The sequence below is a fragment of the Dipodomys merriami genome, unplaced genomic scaffold, assembly GCF_024711535.1.
Source record: "Dipodomys merriami isolate MVZ:Mamm:240054 unplaced genomic scaffold, mDipMer1.0.p SCAF_56, whole genome shotgun sequence".
Lineage (NCBI taxonomy): Eukaryota > Metazoa > Chordata > Mammalia > Rodentia > Heteromyidae > Dipodomys > Dipodomys merriami.
The window spans coordinates 7,549,714-7,560,731 of record NW_027206135.1 but is presented as its reverse complement, the minus strand read 5'-3'; the positions used below and the strand labels follow the sequence as shown (position 1 = coordinate 7,560,731).

At 39.9% G+C, this 11,018-nt stretch overlaps 1 long non-coding RNA gene across 1 annotated transcript in view; it reads right to left on the bottom strand.

Annotated features, from left to right (window-relative positions):
• LOC138812253 (uncharacterized) overlaps positions 1–11,018 on the bottom strand; it is a 29,700-nt gene continuing 18,682 nt past the window's right edge. The window contains exons 2-4 of the long non-coding RNA XR_011367575.1: positions 3,835–3,991; positions 1,735–1,821; positions 1–984 (exon numbers count right to left, since the gene is read on the bottom strand). This is a non-coding gene — a long non-coding RNA (uncharacterized lncRNA). The remainder of the gene's footprint in view (positions 985–1,734; positions 1,822–3,834; positions 3,992–11,018) is intronic.

The window sequence follows — 11,018 nt, the reverse complement described above, 5'->3', positions numbered from 1 at the left end:
ATCAGTTTCTTATGAAGTCTTCTCCTCAGTCCCTAGATCCTTAGATATATTTTGCTTAAAGAAGACAGGAAGGGAGAAAAAGAAAAGGGAGGGGAGGGGAGGAGAAGAAAAGGGAAGGGAGGGGAGTATCTCTAGTAACAAGTCACTACCATTACCTCTTTAACTGCAGCATTCCTCTGCACACAGAATTTATTATGAAGGCCAATCCACCTTTTAAATCTTAATTTCTTTGAGACCTGGATTCTGCATCTAGGCACAAAGATTGCTTGTAAAGATTGAAATATTTTCAAGTGTCTATGGTTTCTATAATAATTTCATCCCTCTCTGAATGGCATTTCCTTTTTGTCCTCGGATCGTGCTCCCCCTTTCAGGTTATTTTTCTTTTGTACCCCCTCTGGAAGGAATATTGGCTTCATGACTAAGATTTTGATGCATGAGCACATTTCAGTGTTCTCACTCTCCCACAGGGTTTTTATCCTTCTGGAATGTATAAATCATTTTGAAAGCTCCTTTCTGTTCTGTATTGTGCTTTTGAGATTATCTACTGGTGTGTTCCTTACACAGAGAACCCCTCCGGGCTCAGTCACAAAGCGCGCTCAGCCTTGGGTGGTAGAAAGGTTGTTGCTACCATGCTAAGCGGCACTCTCTTCTGGCTGGGCAGAGACTCAAATAGCAACTGCTGGGCGAGGGGTGGGGGGAAAAAAGAAAAAAGAAGGTGGCCTTCTGCTGTGGATAGTCACTTGACATTCACAGGCCCATGTCTTAACCACCCAGAGCTCACCCCATTCCACCTCCATCATGGAGCGGACATGCTTTTTGACTCTGCCCTCTGTGACCTCTGCTCCCTTCCCCAGGTGAACTTGGACAAGATGCATGAGGGAATTCCTCTCGAGCAAGGTGATGTGGGAAGCCTTTTGCTGAAATAGTCAGAGTGAAGAGATGACACCTCTTCCAGAGGGATGTAGACAGCCACTGAAGTGTGCCCTATGGAAGAAAAATCCCAGTGACTTCAGGACTCTTTTATCTGTTTCTTCTGGCTAAATGGAAAGTTGAGCTTTCCCTTGTAGCTGAGTTTCTCAGGAAGGAGAAGTGCTAGCATGCCCTTCTAAGCAGTGCTTTATCCTTACACACACACCTCAAAAAGTAAAAACCACACACATACAACACAACTTTCTTCGAAACAGAGTCATACAGCACTTTGTGGCAAACTTCAGGCCCCATATAGTAATCCCCTATGATTGCAAGGACTAGCGGCATCCCAGCTGCCTTTGTTCGTGTAAGTACATTTGATATTATTAACACAGCCACATTACCCAACAATGCAGAATGTGTCTCCACCATTAAGTGACACGTGGCTGTAAATACAAAACAATGTGGAAGGAACATTGGTGTGGAAGGGCTTATTCTTTAACTCCCGTATGTCTTGATCTGATCTTCTTTTAGGGATTATCACCCCATGTTTTAAGAATTTATTAAGATATTTTTCTCATTACCCATGAAATTCAATTCAAATTGAATTGTACCAAAGGCAATAAATTTGTTTTTCTTCCTGAGCTTCTATTACCTAAACCACTTTACCCACATCTAGTAGATCATTAGCCATCTTGTCTATACCTTCAAATCTCATTAAAGAAATATAAATTCATATTTACATGAGATATATTCATAACAAATTGGTGGCTGGGTTGAGGTAAAAGCAACAGAAAATGGGATCATTTTTTTTTCTCCTCCTACCTCAACCCAGCTTCATACTTCTTTTTCTTTCCAGATCCAAAGATGTCAGCAGTTTTCCTGCATCTTCTTAGCCGTATCTTTGTCTCACTGCTTATAAGAAAAAGGAAAAGACATATGAGATCTGTCATATGATCTGTCATCTCTCATCTGACATATGAACAAAATTACTCTTTCTTTACTCCATGTATTGCTGATTTCTAGCCCAAGACTACTGACACAGTAAACAAAAAGGTCATCAGCAGCCACTTCTGTTCTTTCTGTCAAACACCTTTCAACTATGTATGAGCCATAATTTTATATTCAAAACTAAAATATTTGTCCTATTTCCAAATATCACTGTAAACAAAACTTGGAATTTTATGTAATATCATTCATACTGCATGATGGCTCATCCATGTGATGTAACTAGTGTGACAAATGAACTGAATTTTCCATCTTCTTTACTGTTAGTTAATTTAAATACTTGTGGCCACAACTCCATGGTTATTTTTTGGGCTTTTTTGTTTTTTATTTTGTTTTGTTGTTGTTGTATTGTTTTATCCATTCTTCCTACTCCTTTCTGCTCCTTACAGCTCATCACTGGTGGCTCATGCCTGTACATCACAGTTCGAAGCTAGCCTGGTCAGGTAATCTGTGAGACACTTATCTCTAATTACATAGCAAAAGTGGAGTTGTGTGGCTAGCTTTGAGAGCTAGCTTTGAGCAGAACTGTAAGGGATAGCACCTGGGCCTTAAAGTCAAGTCCTAAGACTGTATCCCACCCCATTTTAAAAAAAAAAATCTAGCTATTTACAATGGTTGGTCTTTTCTTTTGTGACATTCACCCTGCTGTGAAGCTCTCCTATATTGAAAGTATTATCGATAGGACAATGATTTTATTGTTTTGTTCCTTGTCTCTGTGGGTCTAATCATTATCTTCTACATCATCATCATCTTCTCTCTTTAGACTGTCCAGCAAAGTTATGTAAGAGGACCTCTACTACCTGCAGTGCCCACATCACTATGGCCATTGTCCATTGTCTACTGCTTACTTAAGCCTAAATCAGAGAATTCTGTAGGACAAGACATCCTTTTTCAGTCACCATACTACCATTGTTCTTATGTTGAACTCTGTTGTTTACTGATTAAGGAACAAAGTAGTCAAAGATGTTCTGTGCAGAGCTATGAGCATTTCTCAAGCAGCCTTTACAAAGAGACATTTACTTCCAAGCAATATGTGGGTTAAGCAACCTCACAGCTCTGACCTATGTGAAATGTTTAAATGGGATGCTTGCATCTTGCTTCAGCACCAGTAATTAAAATTTTGGCAGAGAACAGTAGGTCATGCATGTAACCTCAGCTACTTGGGAGAGGGAACTCATGAGGATCATGATGTGAGGCCAACCTGCCACAAAAGATAAGGAGATACCATCTTAAGGTATGCATTGTGGTCTATGCCTATAATCCCTGATACCAAGAAACTATAGGTATGAGGATCAAGGTTCATGCCAAGCCCCAGACATAAAAAAAGACCTGTTCTGGAAAATAACACAAGAAAAAAAGGGCTGGTAGAATGGCCTAAATTGTAGAGCCCCTACCTGGTATGTGCACTGAGTTCAAACCCTAGTACCTCCATTAAGAAATTAAATTTTAGGTTCTGGGGGTGAAATTCAGTTAGTAGAGCACTTGCCTAGCATGAACAAGGCCCTGGGTTCAACTCCCAGAACCACTGAAATATATATATATATATATATATATATATATATTTATATATATATATATATATATATACACATACATATATATGCATAAGTATTTAAAAAAATATCCACATTTCAAAGTTGGAACCAGGGCCTCCTGAAGGTCATATTAAAAGAAATTGTTTCTGTCTGAGAAACAGAAATTATCCTTATCAGTCTCATTATGCAATTTATAGAAAATAAAATTGAACAAAGTTTTTCCAGTGAAGTTACCAAAGGCAATAGTGAAGAGATTCCTTAAGAGGAATTGCCTGTGAGTCTTGAGGGGAAAGTGAAATGCATACACACAAAAATAGGAAAGAGGAAATAAAAGAGCATTAAGATAATTAAGAAATACTTGTTTAGTGCTTCAAAACTTAACCTTTCTTATTTCTTTGCACTGAAGACTCTGCTTCCATTGAATGTGGTCTTCGATGTGCTGCCATAGTCATAGATCATGCGCAATTCTCTTTCCAATCTAAGATGTGCCAACCCAGTGCTCTCTGGCTGCTGGTTCTCTCTATGAAATCAGCTTCTCTCTAATGAATATGATTAGAAAAGGAGTTGGTCAGAAAGTATGTGTGCCCTGTTAAGGGGGAACACACAAAAAAAAATTCATTCTTCATTTACACACACCCTGATACCTCCTGGATAATACCATAATGTAGAAATTAGAACAAAACAAATAAGGCCAGGAGTCAGGATGAATAATTTTTTAATCATTCAACTCACAAAAACAGACTACAAAAGAGAAAAAAAAATTCTTCCCATGTCAGACCTGAAACCATCTGTCTCAGTCTACTTGATATTGATACTACAGACTGAGTAGTTTATAAAGAAGAGACATTTATTTAACTCATGGTTCTGAAATTTGGGAAGTCCAAAAGCATGACCTCAACATCTGGTGATCTCCATGTTTTATCATTGCATGGTGGAAGATAAAAGAAATGATGAGACCGAGCAAGAAAGTAAATTGTCCCATTGGCGAAAATTAAACCACGCCCCAACACAACCTTAACCCTTTCATGATAGCAGAGCCTTCATGACCAAACCACCTCTTGTGAGATCCAGCTGCTAATTCTTGTACTAAGGCTTAGGTTTCCAACACATGACTTCGGAGGATATCCCAACCATACTACCATTCTTCCCCTCAGAATGTCCATGGACCATCTCTGCTTTCATGCCTGTATATCCCTTCTAGGTCATTACCTTGGTGATAGGGAAGGTTTGAGATTAAGTTGTTGTGCGACTCTTTCTGCTAAAATATTTGTTGTCAGGAATATCTCTCTATTCATTCCTTAACTGCATTTGCCTTCATTTAAGGAAGTTATTTTCTCTCCCTTCACTGAAGAAGGATAGTTGATATTTCAAGGAATTCATCTAGAATAGATAATATCACTACAGTCTTCTGAGATTGCATGTTAGGAAAGGCAGAGTTCTTTTGAATTCTGGCCATCTGTTTCTAATTTCTGGCCTGTGCCTTTGCAATTTCTTTATTAAAGCAGCAAGGCTTTTTATAGAAGCTTTTGCTAGACCAAAGCTGGGTCTGAGTGCAATAGACATGCAGCAAGTTCTTCCCTGACAGCATGCTCAGGGTCAGGTGACCAGGGCCCCCTTACCCTTGGGATGGCATCCCCAATATCTGGGGCATGCCTTTTCCCAACTATTTAACAAACTCCTACTCCCATCAAGACTTCCTATTCTACTGACTCATAACTAAAATCTACACTCTCAACTCTATTTGAACTACTGTATTAGCCAGGGTTTTACAGAGAAATGGAATCAATAGAATATATATATATATATATATATATATATATATATATATATATATATATATACACATATATATACACATATGTGTGTGTGTGTGTGTATGTGTGAAGTTTATCATATTGGCTCACACAATAAGAGGATGAATAATTCCACAATGGCTTTTACTTACTGGAGGGCTGAGGAAACCTGAAGCAGCTCAGTTCAAGAAACTGAATACTTCAAAATAGAAATAAGGCCAATGAAGCAGCCCAAGTCTGAGTCCAAAGAATTTCAAGTCTGAAGTGTAAGTATTGCAGCAACAGAAAACTTACCTGGTTGGGAAGGAAGAAGAAAGAAAGAAAGAAAGAAAGAAAGAAAGAAAGAAAGAAAGAAAGAAAGAAAGAAAGAAAGAAAGAAAGAAAGAAAGAAAGAAAGAAAGAAAGAAAGAAAGAAAGGAAGGAAGGAAGAAGGGAGAGAGGGAGGAAGGAAGGAAGGAAGGAAGGAAGAGAAAGAGAGAGAGAGAGAGAGAGGGAGGGAGGGAGACCATTTCCCTTCTGTTTTTAATTCCATCTAGGCCTTGTGCCTGTAGGATGGTGCTTCTCACATCTGGGTGGTTTTTCTTTTTCCACTCAATTCAGTGACTTGCCAGTCTTCCTAGGAAACAACCACATGCCAAGAAGTTTGCTTTACCATTTTCTAACCATCGAAATCCAGTAAATTGACACCCTAAATTATCCATCATAGCTAGTAACTACCAGCATGTCTGCAGACCTGTCTTTAATGTGCAGAAGAGGGGCCGCAGGAAGGAAGGAGCTGTTCTGAGGAGAAAAGTGGCACAATGGTGGGAAGGAGAGTGATCATCAGACCTCTTCAAACTACTCCATTTTCAATGGCTGCCTTACATCCCCAGGGCTCCCTTTTCTACTTCTCCTCTCAATCACTTTTCTGTCACTCCAGGAATCAAAGACAAAACATTTTCCCCTGTTTTTTTTTTTTTTAATATAACAGCCCACAACAGCAGACATACCATAATGCACTTGTGCATCAGAAGCTAAATGTCAGATCTGGGCCAAAGGAAAAGATCTAACCGGGAGTTTAAATTATAATCGAAAAGAAGAAACATCTCCTTTCCTAGTTCTCTTGCCTACAATGGTTTCCCTCTGTGTCCAATTTCTAAATAAACATGTGTGCTTGTATTTGTTTAGGTAAAAAGATTCTGCCTTCTAGGGTGGAGAGAGAGGATCAGCAGTCAGAAGACCTGGGTTCAGATCCTTACTCTCTGCTCATTAGCACTTCTTTTTTTTTTTTTTATTGTAAAGATACTATACAGAGGGTTACAGTTACATGAGTGAGGTAATGAGTACACTTCCTCTTGAACATTGTTACCCCCTCCATTGTTTTCCCCCTACCATCCCCTCCCTCCCTCCCTTCCCCGAGTTTCTTTTTTTTTTTTTGATTGTGATTAAGTGATTACATAATTTCCGGAAATTCACAGTATTGTGGAATAATGATGCTCATTTAAAGTCACAAGTTCATTCTAACTTTCCTGGAGCAAATTGTCTATCACAGTCTGTAATATATAACGGTGCTCACATGTTATATACCATATATGTGATCAGCAGCATGGGGATATTTGGTAGTGGTTCAACCAGATGAGTGGGAGTTCTTTGTTTCTTAAGTCCTGTTAGTTTTGTCATATCACCTAACATTTTGGATTTAGCATCCACTTATCAGGGAGACCATGTACTGTTTGTCTCTTCGTTCTTGGCTTACCTCGCTCAACATGATTCCTTCTAGCTCCATCCATTTCCCTGCAAATGCTATTATTTTGTCATTTCTAATGGCTGCATAATATTCCATTGTGTATAGATACCACAATTTTTGGATCCATTCATCTGTGGTGGGGCATCTAGGTTGTTTCCATATCCTAGCTATTGCGAACAGTGCTGCAATAAACATGGAGGTGCACGTGTCCTTGTATATTGGTTCCTGTTGTTCAGGGTAGATGCCTAGAAGTGGAATGACTGGGTCGTAAGGGAGGTCAATCTTTAGCTTTCTAAGGACCCTCCAGACTGCTTTCCAAAGTGGTTGTATAAGTGTACATTCCCACCAGCAGTGTAATAGCGTTCCTCGTTCTCCACATCCCCTCCAGCATTTGTCGTTGGCTGATTTGTGGATGTGGGACATTCTGACTGGGGTAAGGTGGTATCTCAGGGTTGTCTTTATTTGCATTTCATTAGCACTTCTTAACAAATATAATGATTTCATTCTGCCTCACTAGCTAGCCTAAGTATTTTTGATCCCTTTACCTGTTTATGTGTTCAGACTGTTATCTAGTGAAAGCTGTGATTTTACATTTTGTTGAACACCACCCAAGCAGTTAGTTGTTCTTTCTGTGTGTTCCTAAAGTCATTTGTGGGAAATCCTATCCGCTTAACATTATTATCATCTCCTGGGTCATGAACACATTGGACCCAGGAAGAGTTTTGCTTTTTGCCTCCTCATTATTCTTCCCCATGTTGGTACCGTGCTCTGTACAATGGATACTGAATAAATCCTCACTTTGTGTTGTGTACCTACTATGTGCAAAGCTCCGTGCTCATACTTCTGATCGTTTCTTGACAGCTACTCACATCCACTGGCTTAGATCATTCATGCTGCTAAAGTACTGACTGGGAAATGCTAAAACAACAGACACTTATTTGTCTTAGTTCTAGAAACTGAGAAGTCCAAAATCAAGATCTTGATAGATTGAGTATATGGTGTGCACTGATTTCTGGTTCCAAGATGGTGCAAACTCCCTGGGGGAATCTCTATGTGCTCTCATAGTAAAAGAAATGAAAGAGAACGAGGGGCCTAGCGAGTTCCCTCCAGCCCTTTAAAAGGCCTTCTGATCTCACTAATGAGGGCTCTGCTCTCAGGATTTAATCATCTCCAAAAGGCCTTAGTCTCAATTGGGGTTTAAGTGCCAGCATAAATTTTAGAGGGGACACAAGCATTTAAACCATAAAACCTGCTGTTTCTTCATCCTTTGCATTTGGGTTTTATCTCAAGTCAAAGATAATTCTTGTACCCTGGAGGCCAAGGCAGGAGAATGGCACATTGGAGGTCACCTGAGCTAGATAGCAAGATTCTGTCTCAAACAAAATATTAAGCAGATCCCTAGAGGCAGGATCCTGTTGGTCTGTTTGTTGGCTATTGGGTTTTTTCTTGACTTTCCTGGATTTTCTGCAAGTCAGTTTGTTTTGAGACCTCTCTCAGCCCCAGTGTTGATTTACTCATTTGCACTGATTAGTCCCTTAGCAACAAAACAAAAACCAGAAGCAGAAGAGTTTTTCACCAAAGGGTGTGGAGGCAATCTTTGAAGTTTAGTTAAAGAGGAACACATTTTCAAATAGAGTGACTGTGTCATGTCCAATTAAGAATCAGGACTTTTCTTAATTACAACTTTCACTTAAAGACAAATAATTCCATTTGAAGGCCAGAAAAATCTTTCCACAATTTTTTTTTTTATTTTGAACTGTGCTAGTGTAAAAGCTTGGCCTATTTTGTTCCTGGTTCTCCAGTACCCAAATATCTGAACATCTAATTCTCCAAACTATCTCTCCTACAATGAAGATGACCAGATGAGCAAACAGACATCAAAATACCCACCACCAGCAAAGCAAAAAGCTGGAGAATGAAAACAAGAAAGGATGCGTATAGAAGGCAATTACCATTATGTTTGAGAGTGCACTCGTGGATTAGGCACTAGATCTAGTGGTAAGCATGCACATTACTTCCCTTAATACTTCAGTTTTATAGTAAGTAGCACTTCCCAATAGTCTTCAAATATAACTTCCCTATTTGATCCGGAACAAACTTAGGAAGAATATATTCTTTTTCCTTGTCTTTTAGGTTAATGGCATGCCATGACTCGTGCCAGGCTTTGCAGTTTGTCGCTGGCAGGACTAGAATTGATACCAGGATCCACTCTACCACTTGACTTCAGACTGGATGCACTTCCCCTTATCACACTGTGTCATTCTTACTTCCCCATCTCATTCCTAATCTTCTTTAAAGACACTGTGTTCTCCATAGCTTCCAGCCTCTCTGCCCTCACTCCCTTCCCTAAATAACTTACTGATCTGGCTCCTAAGCACTTCTACATTCTAAGCTGATCTCTGCCTTGGCAATGTATCAAAACTGCTCATTTCCTAGCCTAGCTCTCTTGTCATACAATCAACCCTTCTGAAAGAGGACTGCTACCGTATCCCCAAGGCCTAGCACAGTTCTTGTTATAAGACATAACTCAGGAAGCTACCTGTTGCATATAAACCTGAAATATATGGTGAGCACATTGTAGCTCCTTGACAGCTCTGTGAGCCAACAGTGAGCATCCATTGCTCTCTCATCCTTTGAAGCACCAAGGTTGGCAACTAGCAGATGTTGCCCTGTTTTAAAGCGCTCACAGGCGCTCCTGCTACAGAAATCTTGTGTTGTCCTTTCATAATCTTTCTGTCTCCTTTCTTTTTTCTGAGATGTGAGCTGTCATATTGCTCAGCTGTCGGTGTGCTGGATTACAGTGACAATCTTTCTTTCTTATATATTATTTCCAAACTGTGGTAGAGTAAAAAAGGCAAGTGAACAATACATAAAATTACCTTTCAGTAGCACCCTTGAGCAAGAGCACTGCATAGAGGTCAAGAACAAAGATCTGCTATCAGACTGCAGGGTTCTAATTTTGTCTCTGCCACTCACTGGATATTCGAACCTTTCTATGCATCTATTTCCAGAATTGTAAGATGGGAGAGGGATATTATCTAGGGAGATAGGTGTTGTTATTCTCATCATGATAGCTGCAATTTAGAAAGGGTAACCTAACTGCAATATGGTTAGTAAGCAGTAGAGCTTTTGGCCTCACATCACATCCTGTACCGCTATTATTTCATAGGGTCTAGGGAAGAGGGATAGAAAAAAACACGTATCTCTATATGAATGTACACATGTACATTCACATGCATGTAGGTCTCTACAAACACCTGTGTACTACCCTAAGTATTTAGCAAAAGTATATTTGATGCAGACACTCTGCTAGTAACTGGGACTAGAGTAATGGTTAAGCTATCATGACTCCTGCCTCATAAAGAACCAGAGGAATTCCAATGTTAACGCTTCAATAAAGATGATAAATTTTATAAAACCAGTATAGGATGCTATAGAAATACACATTGGTGGCTTCTAGCCCTGGGTTTGATTCCTCAGCACCACATAAGCAGAAAAAAAACGGAAGTGGCACTACAGCCCAAGTGGTAGAGCACTAGCCTTAAGCTAAAGAGCTGAGGGACAGCACCTAGGCCCAGAGTTCAAGCCCCATGACCAACAGAGAGAGAGGGAGAGGGAGAGGGAGAGAGAGAGAGAGAGAGAGAGAGAGAGAGAGAGAGAGAGAGAGAGAGAGAGAGAGCTGATAGGCAAAATTCATGAGACACTGATAGCAAAGTTGAGAGATGGTAATAACCACATGATGAGTGACTTTATAATTCATAGAGTAAGTATCCAAAAGATGCTGGGAGAGTATTCATACATCTTTAAGGCAAGTGCTGACTTGTCTGAATTTCTCATTCAGAAAGCACATCTTGATAGTAGAGGGGTTAACAAATTATACAGGAGAAAGACTGGCCAAGACCCAATTATGGAACTATAGAAGGTGTTGGGCTGGGAAGGTGGCTCAGTGGTAGAGTGCTGGTCTTGCATGCATGAGGCCCTGGGTTCGATTCCTTAGAACCACATAAGCAGAAAAAGTCGAAGTGGTGCTCTAGCTCAAATGGTAGA